The sequence below is a fragment of the Trachypithecus francoisi genome, unplaced genomic scaffold, assembly GCF_009764315.1.
Source record: "Trachypithecus francoisi isolate TF-2019V2 unplaced genomic scaffold, Tfra_2.0 Lachesis_group8, whole genome shotgun sequence".
In the NCBI taxonomy this organism is placed as follows: domain Eukaryota; kingdom Metazoa; phylum Chordata; class Mammalia; order Primates; family Cercopithecidae; genus Trachypithecus; species Trachypithecus francoisi.
The window spans coordinates 63,681,813-63,706,257 of NW_022681473.1; the positions used below are offsets into that span (position 1 = coordinate 63,681,813).

At 40.0% G+C, this 24,445-nt stretch overlaps 1 protein-coding gene and 1 pseudogene across 1 annotated transcript in view; one reads left to right on the top strand and one right to left on the bottom strand.

The window, feature by feature from the left end:
* The window catches only part of FCHSD2 (FCH and double SH3 domains 2), a 332,679-nt gene that overhangs the window by 87,216 nt on the left and 221,018 nt on the right, over positions 1-24,445 (bottom strand). The gene's annotated exons all lie outside the window — the stretch shown is intronic.
* LOC117080505 lies at positions 18,056-18,664 on the top strand (annotated as a pseudogene).

Here is a 24,445-nt window from a genome sequence, read left to right on the forward strand (position 1 = left end):
TTTTTTTTTTTAAATACACAAATTCTGTGCCAAAAGCACTAAGTAATAAAGCTGCACCTTCTATAATGCTTACACCACTAGATGACACCACGGAGTACTTCAAATTTAGGCACTGCAAATATTTTTACTATGATTTCCATGTAATTAGGTAACATCACCAGAGACACTGCTGGTGTTAAGTCTGAATAAATTTCCTATATCAGGACATACTTTTCCTGAACTTGTTTAGAAAAAGAAACATATAACATCTTCTGATATAAGGTTTCTGCCTTAGAAATGATCTTGGTGGACAATCATAACATGATTACGCTTTGGCAGGAAACCACTGGAGTATTTTATTTGAGTACAGCAAATGGTAATACAGGCATCATGAGCTCAAAAAAATAAATAAATAAAATAAGGCTTGAATTTTAAGGTGAACCAAATACCCACACAGTTTCTATTATCTCAGTAAAACATAAACAGTATCCACTGTGCCCAGGCTCTGTGCTAGCTGTATGGGTCTGAGTGAGAGGGAGGAAAAAAGTTGAAAAAAAAGTACCAAAGTTCTGCTGGTACTTCTGTTTTTGACCTTACTATAATCAGGATTATTTCTGATTATAGATATTTCTCACTAAAGGCAATGTACTATTAATTTTGATAGAAGTATATCACAAATCAGGAACTATACTTTCACTCAGCTTCTTAAATTCTACTTAAAAAATTCTAGCTGGGTACGGTGACATGTGCCTGTGATCTCAGCTACTTGGGAGGCTGAGGCAGGAAGGCTGTTTGAGCCCAAGAGTTTGAATCTGCAGTGATCTATGATCGTGCCGTTGCACCCCAGTCTGGGCAACAGAGCGGGACCCTATCTTTAAAATAAATAAATAAATAAATAAATGAATAAATAAATAAATAAATTTCTAAACACTTTATAAAGACATTTAAGAAGTAATTTGTTGTTATAGTATATTTCATTTCAGCAATAAAACATATATTATCTCATCATGAGATAATAACTGAAGCATGTATCCCAGGGTCCACCAGTAGACACGATTATCGAAATGGCTGCCAAAGCCTTACCAAAGTGATGGCAGTGGCTGCTGCCATCATGCTGGCTACAGCAGGGAAGTACTGCTGGGGCTGCACACTCCATGGAGCCAGTGGCTCTGGAGCCCTGCTCCTTCTGAGTTGGGATGGGAGCTCCCCAGGTACCACTGCAGTTGCCTAAACTGCAGCTGCAGACCCTGGCCTCCTGGTCTACGGAGCAGGCAGGAGCTCCACCCTCCTGAGAGGGGCTACAGCTGCCCAAACTGCAGCTGTGGATCCGAGCTTCCCTGTGCTCCCAGAGGAGGGCCGGGAAGGGTCCCCTGCTCCTGTCCCTTGCTGGCTTGGGGATGTCTGTTCCTGCTGCCTGGCCTCTCTCTTCTCCTGGAGCCCACTCCAATTAGCAGGGTTGGGACTGAGCCCCAGGGCCTTGAATAGCAGCGGGAGGCAGAGTCCTGGGCAGAAGAGGGTGGGTTCCCAGTAAGGTCCCACCTTCAGGCCAGGGAGGGCCTGAAGACTGGGGGTTGGACTGCCAGTCCGGCAGACCAGAGTGGGGACTGGTGGTTCCTCTCCTGGGCCTTCCCATGGCTGCCCATAGACCAGTCCGCACACACTTCCCCCATTCTGAGGTCCATAAAAGCCCTGGGCTCAGCCAGAGCAGGGCAGAGGATGGCCAGAGGAAGAAGAGGGCAGAGAGAGGATGGGACTATCAGTTGCAGAGATGAATATTCTCTCTGCTAATAGCTGGAGACGATGGGATGGCCAGCTGCAGAGAGGAGCACTCTCTCCATTGAAAGCTGCAGAGACAACCTGCCAGCAGAGAGGAGCTACTCTCTCTGCTGAGAGCTTCAGAGACCTGCAGAGACATCCGAATGACTTGCCTGTGGAGAAAAGCCACCCTCTCCAGGGCTACCTCTCTGCTGAGACCTGACACTCCAAGGGACGATATGCCTACAGGGAGGAGTTATCCACTCCTCTGAGCTGTTCTAACAATAAATAAAACTCTTCTTCTTTACCCTTCACTTGTCTGCCTACCTCATACTTCCTGGACACAGGACAAGAACTCGGGCAAAGGTGCCATGGCCACAGAGGTTTCTAGCCAGAAAAACTGGTACCTCAAAGATCCCGTAACAAAAGGAGGTTGATTAGATATACTGAACTTTTGTTGATAGTTTTGAATGTGATGTAGAAGCATCTTTCTTCACTTACGTTGGCAGAATATCAATCAGAATTATACAGATGTGCATTATTTAACATAAAAGAGTTAAAAAATGGCAACTTGGTGCACTAGTAGTACCTAACTACTTATATGAAAAAGATTTACTTCCAACAGAGGATTTGAACCATTCTTTTAAAAAAGGTAAATCTCTACTTAATAGTAATAAATCCTAGTTTTTACTATCTTAACAGTTCACAAGCACAAAACAAATGTATTTCAGTCCTGCCCTCTCTTCTTTTCTGGGTAGGCAAAAAACTCTGTAAGCCTTTAAGAGTAAGGAAGATCCTTCAGATATGAGCTGCCTTCCATTTTCTAAGGTCTAACTAAACCAGATGTTCTCAACTTTAAGTATGCCTAAGAATCACTGCAGAGCTTATAAAAGCACAGATTGTTTCAGGGCAGTGAGGCTATTCCGTATACTACAATGGTGGATACATGTCATTATACATTTGTCTAAACTGATAATGTACAATACAAAGAATGAACCCTAATGTAAACTATGAATTTGGGGTGATGATGGTGTCAATGTATGTTCACCAATTGTAACAAATGTGCCACTCTGATGGGGGATGTTGATAGTGGAAGGAATTGTATGTAGGGGAAGGGAGTGTAAGGGAAATCTCTGTACTTTCTGTTGAATTTTGCTGTGGAATTAAAACTGCTCTAAAGTCTGCTTAAAAAAACAGAAACACGGCCGGGCGCGGTGGCTCAAGCCTGTAATCCCAGCACTTTGGGAGGCCGAGACGGGCGGATCACGAGGTCAGGAGATCGAGACCATCCTGGCGAACACAGTGAAACCCCGTCTCTACTAAAAAAAATACAAAAAACTAGCCGGCGAGGTGGCGGGCGCCTGTAGTCCCAGCTTCTCGGGAGGCTGAGGCAGGAGAATGGCGTAAACCCGGGAGGCGGAGCTTGCAGTGAGCTGAGATCCGGCCACTGCACTCCAGCCTGGGCGACAGAGCGAGACTCTGTCTCAACAAAAAAAAAAAAAAAAAAAAAAAAAAAAAAAAAAAAAAAAAAAAAAAAAAAAAACAGAAACACAAATTGCTGGGCCCCACCCGGAGTCTCTGATTCAGCAGGCTGAACGTGGGCCCTAAGAGTCTGCATTTTCTAACAACTTGCCGCTGGCCTGGAACCATACTTTGAAAATTACTGGACTGCACAGTTACTTTAGCTGACTAGGTTAAGCATTTATGTGGACTTAGATTCTGGTGACCCTCTGGAAGTAGAGTGGCTGCAGGCAGAGAAGCCTACCATCCTGAATAGGGTCAAGAGCACCAATAGGTACTGTTACTGTAGATGGATCAGCAGCTGTTTTCAACTGGGAATCATGCTCTACTTCAGATGCCAGATAGGAAAGAGCTTGAGCTCTGAAATCAGTTGGATGTGGGTTAGAATCCCAGAGCTTTTACTTACTTTATCATGTTGATGGTCTTCTCATTTATAATTAGGGAAAGTGGGAGTACCACATACTCTACGGGACATAGTGAATATTAAATAAGGTAAAGGATGTGGTACAATGTCTTTCTTGCCTTGGTTTAAAATCATCAATGCATTGGCCACATATTGATAATGGTTAAAGCTGGGTAATGAGTACATGGGGGTCATTATACTGCCCTTTTTTTTTCTTCAGTGTATGTTGGAAATTTTTCATAAAAAAGCATAAAGAAAACCTGAATATCATATTAGGGAAAAAATTCCACAAAATTTTTTTCAGTGGCTCCTACTGTATATTTTGCAAAGTAGAAATTCTTCAGTAGGCATTGAAGATTCTTTACAATCTGGTCCCAACATAACTCTCTCTCATTAACACCATCTCTCATCACTGTTCTCTGCATTATACTCTACATCCCAACTATACTGAGTCATTTTGGAAAATGACATTCACTTTCATGTTTCCAATGAAGTTACTCTCTTGGCCTAGAATGTCCTTCCCCCATTCTCTTCCACTTAAATACTTAAATGATAATAATAACGATGGTTAACACAGGCAACTAACATTTACTAATGGCTTACCGAGTTCCCAGTGCTTTACAAAACTGACTCAACTAGCTCTTCCTTAGCGTTCTCACAATATTTTTCTTCTTTTTTTTTTTTTTAAATAATTCTTTTTTTTTTTTTTATTATACTTTAAGTTCTAGGGTACATGTGCATAACGTGCAGGTTTGTTACATATGTATACTTATGCCATGTTGGTGTGCTGCACCCATCAACTCGTCAGCACCCATCAATTCATCATTTATATCATGTATAACTCCCCAATGCAATCCCTCCCTCCTCCCCCCTCCCCATGATAGGCCCCAGTGTGTGGTGTTCCCCTTCCCGAGTCCAAGTGATCTCATTGTTCAGTTCCCACCTATGATTGAGAACACGCGGTGTTTGGTTTTCTCTTCTTGTGATAGTTTGCTAAGAATGATGGTTTCCAGCTGCATCCATGTCCCTACAAAGGACACAAACTCATCCTTTTTCATGGCTGCATAGTATTCCATGGTGTATATATGCCACATTTTCTTAATCCAGTCTGTCACTGATGGACATTTGGGTTGATTCCAAGTCTTTGCTATTGTGAATAGTGCCGCAATAAACATACGTGTGCATGTGTCTTTGTAGTAGAGTAATTTATAATCCTTTGGGTATATACCCAGTAGTGGGATGGCTGGGTCATATGGTACATCTAGTTCTAGATCCTTGAGGAATTGCCATACTGTTTTCCATAATGGTTGAACTAGTTTACAATCCCACCAACAGTGTAAAAGTGTTCCTATTTCTCCACATCCTCTCCAACACCTGTTGTTTCCTGACTTCTTAATGATTGCCATTCTAACTGGTGTGAGATGGTATCTCATTGTGGTTTTGATTTGCATTTCTCTGATGGCCAGTGATGATGAGCATTTTTTCACGTGTCTGTTGGCTGTATGGATGTCTTCTTTTGAGAAATGTCTGTTCATATCCTTTGCCCACTTTTTGATGGGGTTGTTTGTTTTTTTCTTGTATATTTGTTTGAGTTCTTTGTAGATTCTGGATATTAGCCCTTTGTCAGATGAGTAGGTTGCAAAAATTTTCTCCCATTCTGTAGGTTGCCTGTTCACTCTGATGGTAGTTTCTTTTGCTGTGCAAAAGCTCTTTAGTTTAATTAGATCCCATTTGTCAATTTTGGCTTTTGCTGCCGTTGCTTTTGGTGTTCTCACAATATTCTTCTATGTGCTATATGGGTATTATTGCAAATCATGGATTGAATCTTATTTAAGTAGGTGAGAGGAGGCCCAAGTGATCAGAAACCTTTTTCAATGGAGATTAATTTTAAAATATCTTTTTCAGCTATTCAACACCCAGAATTCCCTGAATTTTAATTACCACCTTTGCAAGGCTGTGATATTCATTAACCTGCACATGAACTCATTTTCTGGTGGGTAAGATAGCTGGAGGCCTTCTGGCCTGGGTGGATTACTGCTAGTGTGCATAGAGTTAATACAGGAGATACAAAAATTAGGAAACAGTTAGAATTCAAAGCACAGGAAGTGGATGAAAACCCTATGATTTGCTCCAGCCCCCTGCCTTAAACTGCAATTGTCTGAACCAATGACGGCATCTAGAGATGGAGTTCAAAGCAATTCTAGATAGTACTGTCTCAACATGGTTTGTGATTAGAAGGCAGATTGCATAAATATTTATATGCAATTTGATTAAAAAGCCAATGATTAGAATAAAAATAGTCACAAAAATAGAACCAAAGAGCTTGAAAACGCTTTTTACAAACTCCCCATCATAATATTTAAAACACTATATTAAAACCGTTTATACACATGTCAGATTTTCCCAAAAGACCCTTAATTCCTTAAGAACAGGCAGCACTTTCTTCCCTTTATCCTATCCTTAGCAGAGAAGGCCTCTAATAAATGATTATTGAAATGAATCAAACTGAGAAGGGTCTGAGCTACAAAAGCAGACCCCAGTTGTATAAGAGGGAAAGTACCAAAGAAACATTCTGAGAGTGAAGTAGAGAATGAGGCATTTATCTTAACTGGGTCACCTTTATTATGATGAAAAAAATAATACGTTGTGAAAGTTGATTATAAAAATTGGGTCATTCTTGTCATATCCAACTAAATCAATTGAGAGGCCAGGAGGAAAAAGCACTTAGGGCATATAATGTTGCTTCATGAATGTAATTCTCTGCAAGCCCACTGCTGAAACTGCCTGTGGTAACCTGAAACCAGTACTATCTAATAGCTACTGAAACAATCTGCTGTGACTCTAAGACTAACTACCCACTTCTGTCACTCACCAATCAGAGCTTGCCAGCTCCCCAAAACTTTACTAGTGCCAACCTTCTCTTTGTTCTTTGGACATAATGAAGATCACCCAATCTGTGTGCATGTCCCAAAACGCAATTCTTGTTTTCCAAATAAAACATTTTTAATTTAGAGGTTCACCTCTGTATTTTCTTTGACTTCAACAATGTCATTGGCTGGGCGTGGTGGCTCACACCTGTAATCCCAGCACTTTGGGATCAGGCGGATCACCTGAGGACAGGAGTTTGTGACCAGCTTCACCAACAAGGTAAAACCCTATCTCTACAATACAAGAATTAGCTGGGCGTGGTGGTGCCCATCCATAGTCCCAACTATTTGGGAGGCTGACGCATGAGAACTGTTAGAACCTGGGAGGGAGGCTACAGTAAGCCAAGATCCTGCCACTGCACTCCAGCCTGGGTGAGAGAGCGAGACTCTGTCTCAAAAACAAAACAACAAAATGTAACTATTCAGACTGACACAACTTTTTAATTTTTAAAGGGTAGCAGGGGTTGAGGAGGAGGGAGGGACGGCTAAAGGGTACGAAAAAATAGAGTAAGACCTACTATTTGATAGCATAATAGGGTGACTATAGTCAATCACAATTGTACATTTTAAAATAACTTAGAGTGTAATTTGATTGTAACTCAAGTGACAAATGCTTGAGGGGATGGATACCCCACTCCCCATGATGTACTTATTTCACACTGCATGCCTGTATCAAAACATCTAATGTGCCTCACAAATATATATATATATACACACACACCTACTATGTACCCACAAAAATTAATTTTTTTTTTTTGAAAGGGAGTCTTGCTGTGTCGCCTAGACTGGAGTGCAGTGGTGCAATCAGGGCTCACTGCAACCTCTGCCTCCCAGATTCAAGTGATTCTCCTGTCTCAGCCTCCTGAATAGCTGGTATTATAGGCTTGCACCACCATGCACAACTAATTTATTTATTTTTTAAATTATTTATTTATTTATTTTTTAGTAGAGATGAGGTTTCACCATGTTCATGGGTCAGGCTGGTCTCAAGCTCTAGACCTCAAGTGATCCATCTGCCTCAGCCTCCTAAGGTGCTGGGACTACAGGTGTGAGCCACCATGCCCGGCCTTAAATTTTTTTTTTTTTTAATAAAATAAAAAATTTGGCCGGGCGCAGTGGCTCAAGCCTGTAATCCCAGCACTTTGGGAGGCCGAGACGGGCGGATCACGAGGTCAGGAGATCGAGACCATCCTGGCTAACATGGTGAAACCCCGTCTCTACTAAAAAAAAAATACAAAAAACTAGCCGGGCGAGGTGGCGGGCGCCTGCAGTCCCAGCTACTCGGGAGGCTGAGGCAGGAGAATGGCGTAAACCCGGGAGGCAGAGCTTGCAGTGAGCTGAGATCCGGCCACTGCACTCCAGCCTGGGCGACAGAGCGAGACTCCGTCTCAAAAAATATAAAAAATAAAAAATAAATAAATAATTTAAAAAACAATTTTAAAAAATTTCTAATTTTTAAAAATCTTCTGGCCACGCATGGTGGCTCACGCCTGTAATCCCAGCACTTCTGGAGGCCGAGACGGGTGGATCACGAGGTCAGGAGCTCGAGACCAGCCTGGCCAAGATGGTGAAACCCCATTTCTACTAAAAATGCAAAAATTAGCCAGGCGCAGTGGCAGGCACCTGTAATCCCAGCTACTCGGGAGGTTGAGTTAGGAGAATTGCTTGAACCCGGGAGGGGAGGTGGAGCTTGCACTGAGCCGAGATTGCGCCACTGCACTCTAGTCTGGGTGACAGAGCAAGACTCTGTCTCAAAAAAACAAAAACCTCTTCTTACATCTTGCGTAACGGTATCCAACAAACAGCTATCAAATAGAATTGCACAGACAAACAGACAAGATCAGGTGGCTATGCATATATTCTTCACAAGATCTTGCAATAGCATTCTGGGTCAATGTTCTTGTTTCATTGTTGTTGTTTTAAATTTTTATCAGACTGACTTATATTTTGACTAGACACTACTTCCCTCCTCTGACTTTCAAACCTGTGCATCAAACTGCCTCTTAGACTGAATCATTCTCTTTTCCACCTGCTTTTCTTTTTGGGTTCCTCAGTGTATGATGCCACTATTCACTTGCCTGCCTGTGGCAGAAACCTGGAAGTCAAGATTTACTTTTCCCTCTGTCTTATACCCCACATACTGTCAATTACCAAATCTTACTGATTCCACTTCTTAAATATTAATCAAACCCAACCCCTCCTCCTGATCTCCACAGCTACTCTCCTCTGGTCATCCTGTCTCATCCAGATTATTGCAGCAATCTCCTGTTGCCGTGCATCCAACTCTCCCTCTTACCAACTAATTTCCACACTGCAGCTAGGAGGATTTTGCTAAATTGTGTATTTTACTTGACTGCTCTACACTGTTCACTGGCTACCCATCACATCTAGGAAAAGGCCTTAAAAAAAATCATTATGGATTTTATTATCTGAACTTGGCATACCTCTTCAGGTTCTTCACTTATTACTCACTCCTCATTCTCCTTCCCTATTACACTTTCTCTACAATGCACAGTTTTTGGCTTCTCCAATATTCCTTTTTTGCCTCTGAGCTTTCACACAGCCTTTTCTTCTGCCTTGACTACTCTCTGCTTTCTCTCCTGTGGTCTGGCTCACTCTTATCAGTCTTAGTATCTTCACTTAATCATCTACTTGGATATCTCTGTTGTCTTTTTGCTTCATAACTCCTGATCATAGCATACAACCTCATGTTGGTGATATTTGTTTGTTTAAGTTCCATAAACAAACAAAACTTCCTCTTTTTGTTTAAGTTCCATAAAGGGAGGCATCAGGTCTGTTTACCATTCCATCTTCTGTGTTGAGTATAGAGTTTGGCATACTGGTAGTGCTCAATAAATATCTGTTCAATAAATAACACCAATCGGAATTCACATGATTACAAAAAATGAATAAACCTATACTTGAGCCCCATGACTGAGAAATCTAATGATATTACCTAACATTTATTAAATTGTATACAAGTTCAAGGAGTAACTGATTTCACAAAACTCTAATTCAGTAATTTTCAAATATTTTCAGTAGTGGCATCTTTTTATGTGGAATTCATAAATTCATATGTGGAAGACATAAAATATATATAACCTTGTAAGCCTTCTTTCTTCTAGCAACAGATCCTGCCCTCCTGACCTCAGGGATAAACTTGCAGGGTAGGCAGATATGCAAGACAGAACCTCAAACCACTGTCCTCTGCCCCTAATTACTGGGTGGAGGTGGTCCCTTGACCTAAATTGGTCATCCCTGGGATAGAGGCTGAAAGATTAGTCCAAAATGGCCTCTCCTTCCCGCCAAATGGTTATTCTTCCTAGCAAGCAGATAGTGCCTATCTGTAGTGGGAAAGAATTAAACCAACTCACAGAGAAAAGCAGTGATGAGAAATCTGGCAAAGTGAAGATGGGAATGGTGGACAGAGGACAGGGACAGTGTCCTTGAATTGGGTAGTTCTTGAGCAAGCACCATCTCATCCTTTCTGTGATTTGGTTACCTGAGCCAACAAATTCCTCTGTTTTGCCTAAGCTACTTTGATTGGGTCATTGTTATTTGCAATCAAAATACTTTTTACTAAAGAGTAATAAATGATACCCAACTTATATTAGCCATATCCAAATTGTGTCTTTTGGTTGCATTGTAAGGAAAAAAAGTTGACTCACATGGACAATTAATTGCAAGTAATAATAATTCAATTGCTTGCCTTACTATTCCTGGTTCTCTTCAATTAAATAGATCTCAAAGCTTAAAGTAGACAATTGTCATGTCAAAGCTGAATTGCAAATACAACCCAAAAGTTGCATACATTTCTTACACATTTAAAGTAAAGTAAAAACTATTTATTGCCGGGTACAGTGGCTCATGCCTGTAATTCCAACACTTTTGGAGGCTTAGGTGGGTGTATCACTTGAGCCCAGGAGTTCAAGACTAACTTGAGCAACATAGCAAGACTCCATCTCTACAAAGAATACAAAAATTAGCCAGGTGTGGTGGTATGTGGCTGTAGTCCCAGCTATTCAGGAGGCTGAGGTAGGAGGACTGCCTGAGCCCGGGAGGTTGAGGCTGCAGTGAGCCATGATCATGCCACTGCACTCCAGCCTGGGCAACAGAGTAAGACGCTGTCTCAAAGAAAAAAAAAAAAAAAAAAAAAAAAAGAGCTATTTAAAGCTTACAACAAATCATAAAAGTATCATAAAAATAACAGTTTGAGAAGGGCACGTATGATGAAGATGCATCTGTATCTTGTCTAGCATTTTACATTTAAATGAGCAAAGCACAAGAATGTTCTTATAGTACACTTGTTTAAGTGAACAGATATGCACAAATTTCAATTCAAAGAGACCTGTGTGAAGAGCCATGCTTTTCTGTTTGTTTGTTTGTTTGTGAGACGGAGTCTTACTCTGTCGCCCAGGCTGGTGTGCAGTGGCACTATCTTGGCTCACTACAACCTCCACCTCCCAGGTTCAAGAGATTCTCCTGGCTCAGCCTCCTGAGTAGCTGGGATTACAGGTGCACACTACCACACCTGGCCAATTTTTGTATTTTTTAAAGTAGAGACGAGGTTTCACTATGTTGGCCAGGCTGGTCTCAAACTCCTGACCTCAGGTAATCCACTTGCCTCGGCCTCCCAAAGTGCTGGGATCATAGGCATGAGCTGCTGCCCTTGGCCGTAAATTTCTTAATCAATGATAGAATTCACATATGTATGCTCAGAAATGGCAGGATAAGCATTCTTTCAAGGTTTATATAAATGTGAGTTAATCCGGCAGTATGAACTCCTTGGTGGTCTCCAATATGCAAAAACTTGGTAGGTAATTTATCCAAATATACTTTAAAAAAATAGCCAAACTTTTTGACTATTTGATACAAATTTCTAGGGGAATAATTCTGTAATAATTGAGAAACTGAGAAACCATGGGACCTTTGACCAGCCATATGTTTTAATGACTCAGCAATGTTTTTAAACAATTGAATTTGAATGCCTTTAAGCAGCCACGTTCTTTCCAGGTAGCTATTAGGCCACACAGTCCCTTACACATTACCTCTGCCCTCTTTATTCATTTGACCTACCTGATCCCTAAAATTAGTTGAGTTCAGAACCCCAACTCCCAAACTCGTAATGTTAAATACTCAAAATAGTGAAGAAAAAAAAAAAAAAAAGAATATTCTAAGGACAAATTCAGAAACTTAGAAATCTGGAATGCTCCACCGAACATTTATTTTACAGTAAAGTGTAAATGTCCCAGAACTTGTTTGAAGAAGAAGATTATGATGAATTAGGAGGGAAAATGGGTCATTTTCCTAAGCATTTGATGTAATTTCCCCTAAAGGAAGAACTTTAAACAGTCCCCTCCTTATTTAGATCCAGGAAGGGCACAGATTCTTTAGCAATAAAGTTATGCTGAAATCCCTTGGGTTTCCTTAATGCAGCCTAGAAAAACAAACTCTTCTTTTCTGAGAGCAATGGGCATTTCTAAAACAGCCTTTGGTAAAAGTCAAGGATATAAATATGAAGATGATGATAAATGTGAGTTGTCTTAAAATTAAATCATGAAATTCTACAGTCTTTCTTTGCTGATATTGGAAGAAAACACTGATTGCCTCTTGCTTTTGTTTATCTTTTTCAGAAGACCCCAAGCTACACCTAATCAGGTTAAAAAGAGAAAGGAGCTTTTTACAAATTTAAAGAAATCAAAACAAGTACTGGGCTGTATTTACATTACTGTAAATATCTTAATATGTAGTTGAATTTGTCAATTGATATAAAGTAAAATCAGAAACATATCACCTAATTTTTTATGTGGTTGTTTTTATATGTGGTTGTTTTATTTAAAAGCACTGAGTTACTTTAGGTTACTTCAGGTTCTGTGAAAGAGGAAACAAATAAGGAAGTTTATGTTTCTAAATTACAAAACCAGGAAAGGAAAATTTCAATGCTGTTTTTCTGTAAAGTTTGTGTTATCCTCTTGCACTACTACTAGCATGCAAGATAAGTCAGATGCCTGAAAAAGGTCTGTTGTACTACTTATGCTCACCTAGTTGTGAGTGTGCTAAAACCACATAATATTTAGGTTGCCATCTCAAAACAGCATGGGCAGTAGAAAACCTTGAACCATATATACTTTCATTCAAACCCCAGTTCTACCACTCACTAGCAACCATCACTCTGGGAAGACATTGACCATTCTTGAGCTTTCCATTCCTTATCTGACAGAATCATAAGAGTATGGTATGTGTAAATGGTGGTTATTAAAATAGTAGGGCTTAACCATTTCTACATTCTACCAGAGAATTTCATCTGTCTCCCTTGTAAGGCTACAGTAAGGAATTTTGGTGACAGACTTGGTTTTTGAGTCTGACTCGATTATGTACTTGAGCAGTAGAAATGCTCTAAGTCTGTTAACTTAACTATAAAATAATTAAAACATAGTATCTTCTTAAGAGGTCTGTTAAATCAGTATTTTCTATGTACCATTTTAATTCCCTTGTTTCTTTTACTAGATAATTTGGCATGGTTGCCTGGGAATTATCAGCGTGATTTTATCAAACTCAACAATCTCGACCAGGCGCCATGGCTCATGCCTGTAATCCCAGTACTTTGGAAGGCCAAGATGGGAGGCTTGCTTGAGGCCAGGAGTTGGAGACCAGCCTGGTCAACATAGCAAGACTCCATCTCTAATTTAGAAAAGAAATAAAAATTTTTAAAAAAGAATCTCAATTGACTGACCTTTAAATTCAGATTCTCCCTTCTGCCAACTTAACTTTGCTGCTGAACACTTGTAGTATATCTTTATTTCAGTTATTGTATTTTTAACTCCAGAATTTCCATTTGATTCCTTTTCATAATTTGTATCTCTTTGATGATATTCTTTATTTGGTGAGATATCATTCTCATACTTTCCTTCAGTTCTTCAGATATGGTTTCCTTAGCTCTTTGATATATATTAAAAATAGGCAATTTAAAATCTTTGTCTAGTAAGTCCAATGTATGGACTTCCTTGGGACAGTTTCCCTTGTCTCCTTTTTTTCCTATGTATGGGCTATATATTCCCATTTCTTTACATGCTTCATAATCTTGTTAAAAATTAAACATTTAAATAGCAGATTTCTGCTCTCCAACCATGCCATCCGATAGCAAAGAGGAGTTCTTCCTTAGCGGTGGTCCTGATAAAGAACAGAATATGAACACAGTTGCATAGCTGGAGGAAGATAGAGTCAGAGGACCAAAGGCTTGATGAAGGAACTCTTAAGGCTTTTGGGGAAACTAAAATAGAAGTTTAGATATTTAGGTATCTCAATCAGAAAAATGTATATATTAGACAGTAAATAGGACTGCTGCAAATAAAAAAATTCTTGGCATTTCAGTTTAGTCTAAGAATTTTCCTATATTCATCTTTTGGCCATGTTATTTAAATGGTCTCTTTTGTGTGCATTTTTGACATCAAAGTATTGAACTGACAGAAAGCATTTAGCACAAAGAAATATAAAGCCTTAGTGTTAGTTCAGGAAACAATATCTCTGATGCTGGCCAATTCAAGTATTCCTTACATTGACATTTTAGGGAAGAGTTAATATACATTACATGGACATATGGGACCATTAACGGAAAGGCAAGATCTGATCTCTTTAGATGTTTCCATTGCTCTCTTCTAAAATAACAACTGGCAGTTGCACTAAACATGGCGTGATCCTTTACAAGACAGCCTCTAACTGGAACAATCTCACATGTATGGTATACTCACAAATGACAGCTACATTTCTTTTTAAATTTATTTTATTTTATTTTTTTTGAGATGGAGTCTTGCTCTGTTGCCAGGCTGGAGTGCAGTGGTGCCATCTTGGCTCACTGCAACCTCCGCGTCCTGGGTTCAAGTGATTCTCCTGCCTCAGCCTCCCGAGTAGCTGGGACTACAGGTGCGTGCCACCATGCCCAGCTAATTTTTGTATTTTTAGTAGAGATGGGGTTTCACCATGTTGGCCAGGATGGTCTCAATCGCTTCACCTTGTGATCCGCCTGCCTCGGCTTCCCAAAGTGCTGGGATTATAGGCGTGAGCCACTGAGCCTGGCCTTATCTTATTTTTTTAAAGACGAGGTTTCACCATGCTGCCCAAGCTGGTCTTGAACTTCTAAGCTCAACGCCTGCCTTGGCCTCTCAAAGTTCTAGGACTACAGGTATGAGCCACAGCACCCAGCCTGACAGCTAAATTTCTTTGCACCTGCCTTATCTATGCAACTCAGGATATTATGACAAAAAAACCTTATGATAAGCACAATAATAATTATATTCAAAAATTCAGTTTGATAATTTTTTTTTTTTTTTTTGAGACAGAGTCTCGCTGTCACCCAGGCTGGAGTGCAGTGGCACAATCTTGGCTCACAGCAAGTTCCGCCTCCCGGGTTCACACCATTCTCCTGCCTCAGCCTCCCGAGTAGTTGGGACTACAGGTGCCTGCCACCTCGTCCGGCTAATTTTTTGTATTTTTAGTAGAGATGGTGTTTCACCGTTTTAGCCAGGATGGTCTCGATCTCCTGACCTCGTGATCCACCCACCTCGGCCTCTCAAAGTGCTGGGATTACAGGCGTGAGCCACTGCGCCTGGCCAAAATATGTTTTTAGAACCTACTCTGTGCCAAGAACTATGCTAAGCATTAACTCTGTGTTTGTCTATGTGCTTTTGAATACATAACCATGAGAACCTGGGCAAGCATTGGAAACAAAAATGTAACACAGGATAATTTCAATTATACAGGGTGCTCTGGAGGCACCTAGACAAACATGAGGGTTTAAAAATGATTTTTTATAGGAAATAATGTCTGAGTGCAACCAATTATGCTAGGCACCATGGGAAATACAGAACATAAAATAGTGAAACAATTAAAGAATAACGTAGCTGTTAATATAATTTAAAATAAAAGTAAGTGTTATGTCTGAATGTTAAGGGAAACAACAGAATAATGCTGGCTGGAGTTTTCAGGGAGTATGTCTCTAAGGAGTATGTCTAAGGAGTATGACACGAATTGAGATAGGAGGAAAGCATTCCAGGTAGGAAAACACATCCCCAGCACCCTCAATGGCAGAATTTAGTTACCTGCAGTAAACAAATGAAGAGTGCCGAAGGTAAGACTGGGGCAGTATTATCCAGATTATGAAGGAGTTTTTTGTTTTTGTTTTTTGTTTTTTTTTTTTTTTGAGATGGAGTTTTGCTCTTGTTGCCCAGACTGGAGTGCAATGGCGCGATCTCAGCTTACTGCAACCTCTGTCTCCTGGGTTCAAGTGATTCTCGAGTTTGAATTCCAAGATTTATACTTGAATTTTATGTCAGCCAGTTTAGACTATTAGACAAGGCTATTAGCAGAAGTTCAAGAAACCTGGCATAGCTGGAAGAACTGAGAAAGTTTCAAAGATCAAGACAAGAAGGGTCTAGGATAGTTAAAGGTGTTCAAAGCAGTAGCCGGTTTGGGGAGAATTTGCCTTCTATTCTCTTCCTTGCTGGTGTCTAGGCATGCCCACAGTCAGCAAAACAAGTCAGGGATTTGCAGGGTGTCCTTTTCCTGAAAGAATGAGAGGTGAGTGGATCATAGCATCTCACCAGATGGAGAAGCTTAGGCATCTTCTAGCAAGTAGTGGAAGTCTCTATAGGTTTGTCCGGAGAGGGTCAATTTTCATCATTCTTTTACTTGTATTCTACAGAAACAGTGGAAAGGAACCTGTCTTGAAAGTCCTTCAGAATTACATTAGTCACAGTTTTCATTAACAGAATAGTTCAGTTCTAAACTATTGAAAAAAATTGTTATTAAGCTAATCCAAGACTACTTTATCATTTTGATTTTTTGTTTTCTTAATAAATTCATTAGGTTTTAAAATGGTTTTTGAAGTGCACTCTAAAGCTGATTTAATATTATAAATATTTTCTAAAAAAATATAATAGGGATAGAGTCACAGAAGTTTTGGTCTTTACATAATAAAAGTGGCCTCTGAGCTACTAAACATACAATGCGGGATATTTTCAATTTTAATACAGTAGCCAAACTGTACTTTTTTGGGGGTATATGGTTATTCAGGATATCAAATCTTTCAAGAACAGAGCCTATGAAAAAAAGAATCTGTTTCCTTATTATAAACACTCACATGTCCATTCTAAAGTCAATTCCAGCAAAAACTTGTGCTGTGCTCAGCAATATCTGAATCACAGAAAAAACATTAGCAGAGGACATTCAGGAAGGAAGGAAGGTCAAGAAAGACAGGATCCACTTCTCAGCAGCATGACAGTAATTCCCCCCTAAAAATTATAACTAAGCATTTTCCCTCCAGTCAGTAAGATTGTGGTTGCAACAGACTGGGCCTCACAAACCTTTCTAAGGAATGGCTTTTTAATTATTAAACAAAAATTAAGTTTCAACTTCCATGTTCCACAGTTTAATGGTATCTACAATTATAACTTAATTTTCTCTAGAGAGTTATAGAGATTTATTCAGATGTTAAAAGCTGCCTGTTTGATGAATACATTTCAGTTTCTCGGTTAGAATTTGATCACTGAGAAAATTCTCTGGCTTATAGGAAATCTTTGAAGACAGTTGATGGCTCTTTCTTTTCCTTTTTTCTTTTTGAGACAGGGTCTTGCTCTGTCGCCCAGGCTGGAGTACAGTGGTACAATCTAGGCTCACTGCAATCCCTGCCTCCTGGGTTCAAGTGATTCCCATGCCTCAGCCTCTCAAGCAGCTGGGATTACAGGTGCCCACCAAGACACTCAGCTAATTTTTGTATTTTTAGTAGAGATGGGGTTTCACCATGTTTATCAGGCTGGTCTTGAACTTCTGACCTCAAGTGATCTTCCCACCTTGGCCCCCCAAGTGTTGGGATAACAGGCGTGAGCCACCATGCCTGGCCTTGATGGCTCTTTCTATAACCGAGTAGCAACGTTCCAGGGAGTTTCTTCGAGAACATCTGCTTATACAGTCCCCTCTGGCAAGAGCCCCTAGTGTTTTATGCGGCAGTGCTATATAGCCTGTGTAGAAAATGCAAGCAAATCCAAATTGAAAAGGCATTTATGGCCAACCACAGGTGACTCTTGGGTCTAATTTCATAGAAGCAGGACAAATAAAATTCAGCCCCAAGTTGGAATCAGCTTTGCCATCATCCTTAGCCTTTTAAACTCATCACTACCAAGATTCTAAATACCGAAAGCCTCAAAATATCTAAATGGGGCTTTGTGTGTTTATATTATGCTTACCACAAATGTATCACACTTTCAATACCGAAGGGCCTTTTATAAAGCATGTTAGTATTTTAGTTGATGTAAACAGGTTTGACTACAAACATGCTGGTCTCTAAAATGCAGTTACCAAGTATTGTTTTAATATTAAAGGAAATAATATATGTAAGGAGGTTAGTATAATATGTGGCAATAAATAGTCAGTAAATAAGTTATTTTCCTTTCTGTCTGGCGGTAGCCATAAGGTAAGCCAAGATGGGTGCATACCCGCACATCCAGGAGCTATGGAGAAAGAAGCAGTCTCACATCATGCGCTTTCTTCTGAGGGTCAGCTGCTGGCAGTACCACCAGCTCTCTGCTCTCCACAGGGCTCCCCACCCCACCCAGCCTGATAAAGTGCACAGACCGGGCTGCAAGGCCAAGCAAGGTTACATTATATATAGGATTCGTGTTCGCCGTGGTGGCCGAAAACGCCCAGTTCCTAAGGGTGCAACTAACGGCAAGCCTGTTCATCATCACGGTGTTAACCAGCTAAAGTTTGCCTGAAGCCTTCAGTTCATTGCAGAGGAGTGTACTGGACACCACTGTGGGGCTCTGAGAGTCCTGAATTCTTACTGGGATGGTGAAGATTCCACACACAATTTTTTTGAGGTTATCCTCATTGATCCATTCCATAAAGCTATCAGAAGAAATCCTGACACCCAATGAATCACCAAACCAGTCCACAAGCACAGGAGATGCGTGGGCTGACATCTACAGGCCAAAAGAGCCATGGGCTTAAGTTCCACCACGCTATTGGTGGTTCTCACTGGGCAGCTTAGAGAAAGCGCAATACTCTCCAGCTCCACCGTTACCACTAATATAAGTAAAGTTTGTAAAATTCATACCTAATGAACAATTTAGGACAGTCAAAAAAATAAATAAATAAGCTATTTTAATATTTTTATTCTCCTTCAAGGGACCAGAGGCCACATGAGTCTTGTTCACTATGTGTCCCCAGTATACACATAGAATGACAGCAAATATTTGTTCAATTATGAATTAATGAATGGCCTCAAATAAAAACCTTTGCTAACAGTCACTGAATCCCACATGTCCAAAATAGTATCTAAGAGGATATAAAAACTATACTTAAATTATAATTTATATAATTTTTATATTTATAAATTATAAATTATGTTGGATGTCAATTTGCTTAGTATAAAATATAGACTCCAACTCTATAATATATTATTACTTATTATTACTTTATCATTAATTGTTTTGTTCTTTTACTGATCTATCCTTTACCTCATTTTTACTAGTCAGAAGAGTTGTTTAAACAACATGAAATAATGTTCAATTTGTTAGTAAGCAAAAAATTAAAAATTAAGAATTTTTTACCTTCATCCAGATGGTTACTCACATATGTACATTTGTTTAAATACAAAACACAGTTTTGACAAGGGTGCAAGGATAGGCACTTTCATACACTGCTTTCAGAAACATATATTGAGGTAATCTTTTTGAATCAGTTAGCCAAATGAAAAGTATTAACCAATCTTTTGTTTTTGACCAGGGAATGCAGCTTTTAAAAAAGATATCTTAAGGAAGTTATCAAAGAGGTGTGTAAAGATTTGTAAAAAAGAACCTTCACTAAAAACCATAAAAAAAGCTTTATAAAAGCATAAAAAGAGTAAGAAAATTAATTGCATATTAATATGATCAAATACTATGCAGTTATTAAAACCACATTTTCAAGTAACATGTAAAGGCAGTGATACAGTTTGAATTTTTTGTCCCCTCAACATCTCATGTTGAAATGTGATCTCCAATGTTGGAGGTGGGCCTAGTAGGGGCTGTCTGTGTCATGGGGCAGCTCCCTCATGAATGGCTTGCTGCTGTCCTCACAGTAATGAGAGCATTCTCACTCTATGAGTTCACGCTAGAGCTGGCTGTTTAAAAGAGCCTGGCAGCTCCCTCCTCTCTTGCTCCATCTCTCACCATATGACATGCGCTCCTCCACTTTGCCTTCTGCCATGATTGTAAGCTTCCTGAGGCCTCACCAGAAGCAGATGCCAGCACCATGCTCTCTGTACAGTCTGCAGGACTGTGAGCCAAAATAAACCTCTTTTCTTTATATTACCCAGCCTCATGTATTTCTTTAAAGCAATGCAAATGGGCTAACACAGGCAGGAATAGCTTAGAATGTATTTTATGTGAAAAAAGAAAAGGACTTAGGTATATAACAATTTTGAAACATGTATATGCAATATATGCATAGGAAAGATTAGAAGGATATGCCAAGATTACAGTAAGAGTGGTTTACTCTTACAATGTAAAGTTATTTTAAATTTATCTTTAGGTTTTCTGCACTTTTCAAATTTTATTTTGGTACTTTGGTAATCAAACAGAAAATACATACTTTATAAAAATTAAAAAGTACTGACAAGCATGCTACAGAATGCTATGGTATATGCTATGCTATTCATTTTATTTTATTTTTATTATGGCTATCCTAGAGGGTGTGAAGTCATATCTCATTGTTTTGTTTTTAGACACAGGGTCTAGCTCTATCACCCAGGTTGGAGTGCAGTGGTTTGATCATAGTTCTCTGCAGCTTCAAACTCTTGGACTTAAGCAATCTTCCCACCTCAGGCTTCCACATAGTTAGGACTACAGGTGCATACTTCCCAAAGTGCTGGGATTATAGGTGTGAGCCACCATGCCTGGCTAAATCACAGATTCATTAATACTGACTTTCCTTTTTCTTTGAGATGGAGTTTCGCTCCTGTTGCTCACGCTGGAGTGCAATGATGCGATCTCAGCTCACTGACCTCTGCCTCCCAGGTTCAGGCAATTCTCCTTCCTTAGCCTCCCGAGTAGCTAGGATTACAGGCACGTGCCACCATGCCCAGCTAATTTTTTGTATCTTTAGTAGAACTAGGGTTTCCCCATGTTAGCTAGGCTGGTCTCGAACTCCTGACCTCAGGTGATCTGCCCACCTCTACCTCCCAAAGTGCTGGTATTACAGGCATGAGCCACCTTGCCTGGCCCTGACTTTCATATTTACTATCCACATTTAACACTTCTTTCAACTTCAACCTACTTAATTCAACTATAGTTAGGATTAACTGAGGACTACTGAATATAATTCCAAGATGCTTGATGGAGAGGTTTGAGTAGGAAAGGATAAGTGAGACACTGAATCAGGAAAAAGGCAGCACAGAACAGTATGGATTACGGGAAAACAGTAGATGTGAAATTCACATTACCTTGGTTATTTATTAATAGCTTTAATGAAAGGGAAGGAAATTGAAGAGACTGACAGGTGAGGAGATGAAGGACACAGAGATGGAAATGAGAATTCCCTGGGTCAGTCTATTTGACTTTTGAACACATATGTTTTAAGTGTTTTACATATTTAAAATATAAAATTATACTGGCTGTTCTGTTCACTGACTCAGGCACTCAGAATGATACCTCACACTTAGTATTTATTCAAGAAATATTTGCTGAATAAGATACATAGACATTATATTTTGATATTTTATTAGTTCATTAACTGCAAGAAGTTTCAGTTAGCACATCTATAATTAAATATTTATTCTAAGGCATGGAAAAATATTGTAAACCACTACACTAAGAACATATGAAGATAAACTGAATATTAAATACTCAGACTTTAATCACTATTCATTGTGATGCTGCCAACTTTAACTTCTATTACATGACATGGAGTTAAAACTAGACAATTACATAGTCAATAATTACAATGCTCAAAATGTCAATACCTGTCAATATCCTCTAACGCAAGTCTGTAAAATAGGTATTGTGGAAGTATCTAGCATATTTTACCTTTAAAATACGACGGTATAAACAGAGTAATAGCTACCATTTATAGAATATCTATTATATTCTAGGAGCTTTGTGCAGTAACTGTACTTTTTACAACCACCCTTAAGGTAGACAACATTTTCATTTTACAGAGCAGGAACCTGAGTCCCAAGATGTTAAGTATAATGCCCAGGGAAAGTTTTTAAGCTTAAGTAACATTCATATTCACAAGACTACTCAGAAGGGTGTAGGACAAAAATGACTGCCTGCCAACAAGGCAGCACCAGGTGCTCCTCTTTGTGGAACTAGTCTTGGCAGACATCTATGCAACAGCTCACCTAGCTACCCAAGAGCTATTCTCCTTGTGTCCCAGCCTGCTTTCCCAGGCCCCAGGTGAGATTCAGGACCAAGAAAATGAGACTCACATCAGTGGATCTGGGAGTCACTCTGGTTTAACAGCTGCATGCCCCATGGGGCCAACATCTCTTAACAACGTTATAGGTACAAAGCATTTTCCAATATATCTTATGCCTCATTAAGGGCTTTAAACCAAGTGGAAGACCTAGGTTTATGTTCAAGTTTATTTAAACTTCCCTTGGGTAAGAAATTCAGTGTGTTACAAGAGAAGCTTGAACTCTTCTCTTCCAGACTCACACCCAGGCCCACGTCTGGTCAAGAGGAGCAGAACTGAAGAGGTTTTCCCACAACAATGGTTGATCTACAAAAATCCGCTTACACTCTCCCATTTAGTGTCCCCTCTGACTTGTGATACACACTTACAAGCTGTCTGACTAGAATTAAAGCCAAAGACAGTGTTTACTTGACTCACATTAGGAATTGACTACAAGATCTTATTCTAAGCAATGAACTAATCAACCAGAGTCACCAAGTCTAGCAAGAAATGGGTATATTATAATAAAAGATGAATAGCCACACCACTATACTGCTGGTCCTAATGGATGTGTAGGAACTCCCATCCTCCAGCATATTCTGTTGGAACAGCCCTTACTTTAAATGTCCCAAAAGTTAGTCCACAGATTTCTCTGAGTATAAATTACAGTGTGCTAAAATCATTAGTTAAAAAAAAAAATTGAAAACATAATTTTCTGATTACAGAATACACGCTCAATAAAGAAAATTAAATACAGAAAAATCCAAAGAAAACAAAAATCACAAGTAATCGCACATAAATATGGGAACATTAACTTATAAAACAGACTTTAAAAACAAATTCAGGACTATATTTTACATATTATTTATGATTCTCATTTTAATCAGTTAATACAGTGTTAACATTTTCCATGGCATTATAATGGTATAATCTTATACAACATATAATTTTTATGACATCGTTTGGATATTATACATTTTTTGTTTGTTTTGTTTTGTTTTCTTGAGATGAAGTCTCACTCTGTGGCCCAGGCTGGAGTGCAGTGGTGCGATCTCAGCTCACTGCAACCTCCACCTCCCAGTTTCAAGCAATTCTTCTGCCTCAGCCTCCTGATTAGCTGGGATTGCAGGTGTGTGCCACCAGGCCTGGCTAATTTTTGTATTTTTAGTAGAGATGGGGTTTTGCCGTGTGGGCCAGGCTGGTCTTGAACTCCTGAACTCAAGCAATCCACTCACCTCAGCCTCCCAAAGTGCTGGGATTACAAGCATGAGCCACCACGCCCAGCCACTGGATATCATAAATTATTGGCTGCTTATTATGAAACATTTCAATTACTTCAAAATTACTGAATGTTTCATTTTTCAACATTTTAGTTGCTTTCCACTTTTAATCTCATTGTAATCATCAAGGATGTAGAAAAATATCATAATAGATGTTTATTACATCCTTAGAATAAATTCTTACAATATAATTTCTGAGACAAAAAGTATAGTTTATTTTTAGGCATTTGACACATATTACCAAAAAATCCTCCAAAACAACTGTATCAATTTACATTATCAATAGAATATGAATGCATTAACAAAATTTTAACTTACCATTTTAATGGATACAATTAAGATTAACATTGTTATAATTTTCATTTCTTTGATTATTGGTGGGGCGCTAGATTTTCAGTCACTAGTTTTATTTTTTATTGCGATATTAGTCACACACCATTAAGTTCATCATTTTAAAGTACACAATGCAGTGGCTTTTAGTATATTCACCAAGTTGTGCAACCATCACTATTATCTAATTCCAGAACATTTTTATCTCCACAAAAAGAAATCTGGCCAGGCGTGGTGGCTCACGCCTGTAATCGCAGCACTTCAGGAGGGCCATGGTGGGCAGATCACCTGAGGTCAGGAGTTGAAGGCCAGCCTGGCCAACATGGTGAAACCCCGTCTCTACTAAAAACACAAAAATTGGCCGGGTGTGGTGGTGGGTGCCTGTAATTATAGCTACTGGGGAGGCTGAGAACTCTAGCCTGGGCAACAAACAGCAAAACTCCATCAGAGGAGAGGAGAGGAGAGGAGAGGAGAGGGGAGGGGAGGGGAAGGGGAGGGGAAGGGGAGGGGAAGGGGAGGGGAGGGGGGGGAGGGGAGGGGAGGGGAGGGGAAGGGGAGGGGGTAGCGGAGGGGAGGGGAAGGGGAGGGGGTAGGGGAGGGGGTAGGAGAGGGGGAGGGGAGGGGTAGGAGAGGGGAGGGGAGGGGGTGGGGAGGGGGAGGGGAGGGGAGAGGAGGGGGAAGAGAGGGGAGGGGAGGAAGGGAGAGGGGGGATGGTGGGGGAGGGGAGAGGGGAGGGGAGGGGGGAGGGGGAGGGGAGAAGAGGTGTTAGGGAGGGAGTAGAGAGGGAAGGGGAGGAGAGGGGGGAGGGGAGGGGGAGGGGAGAA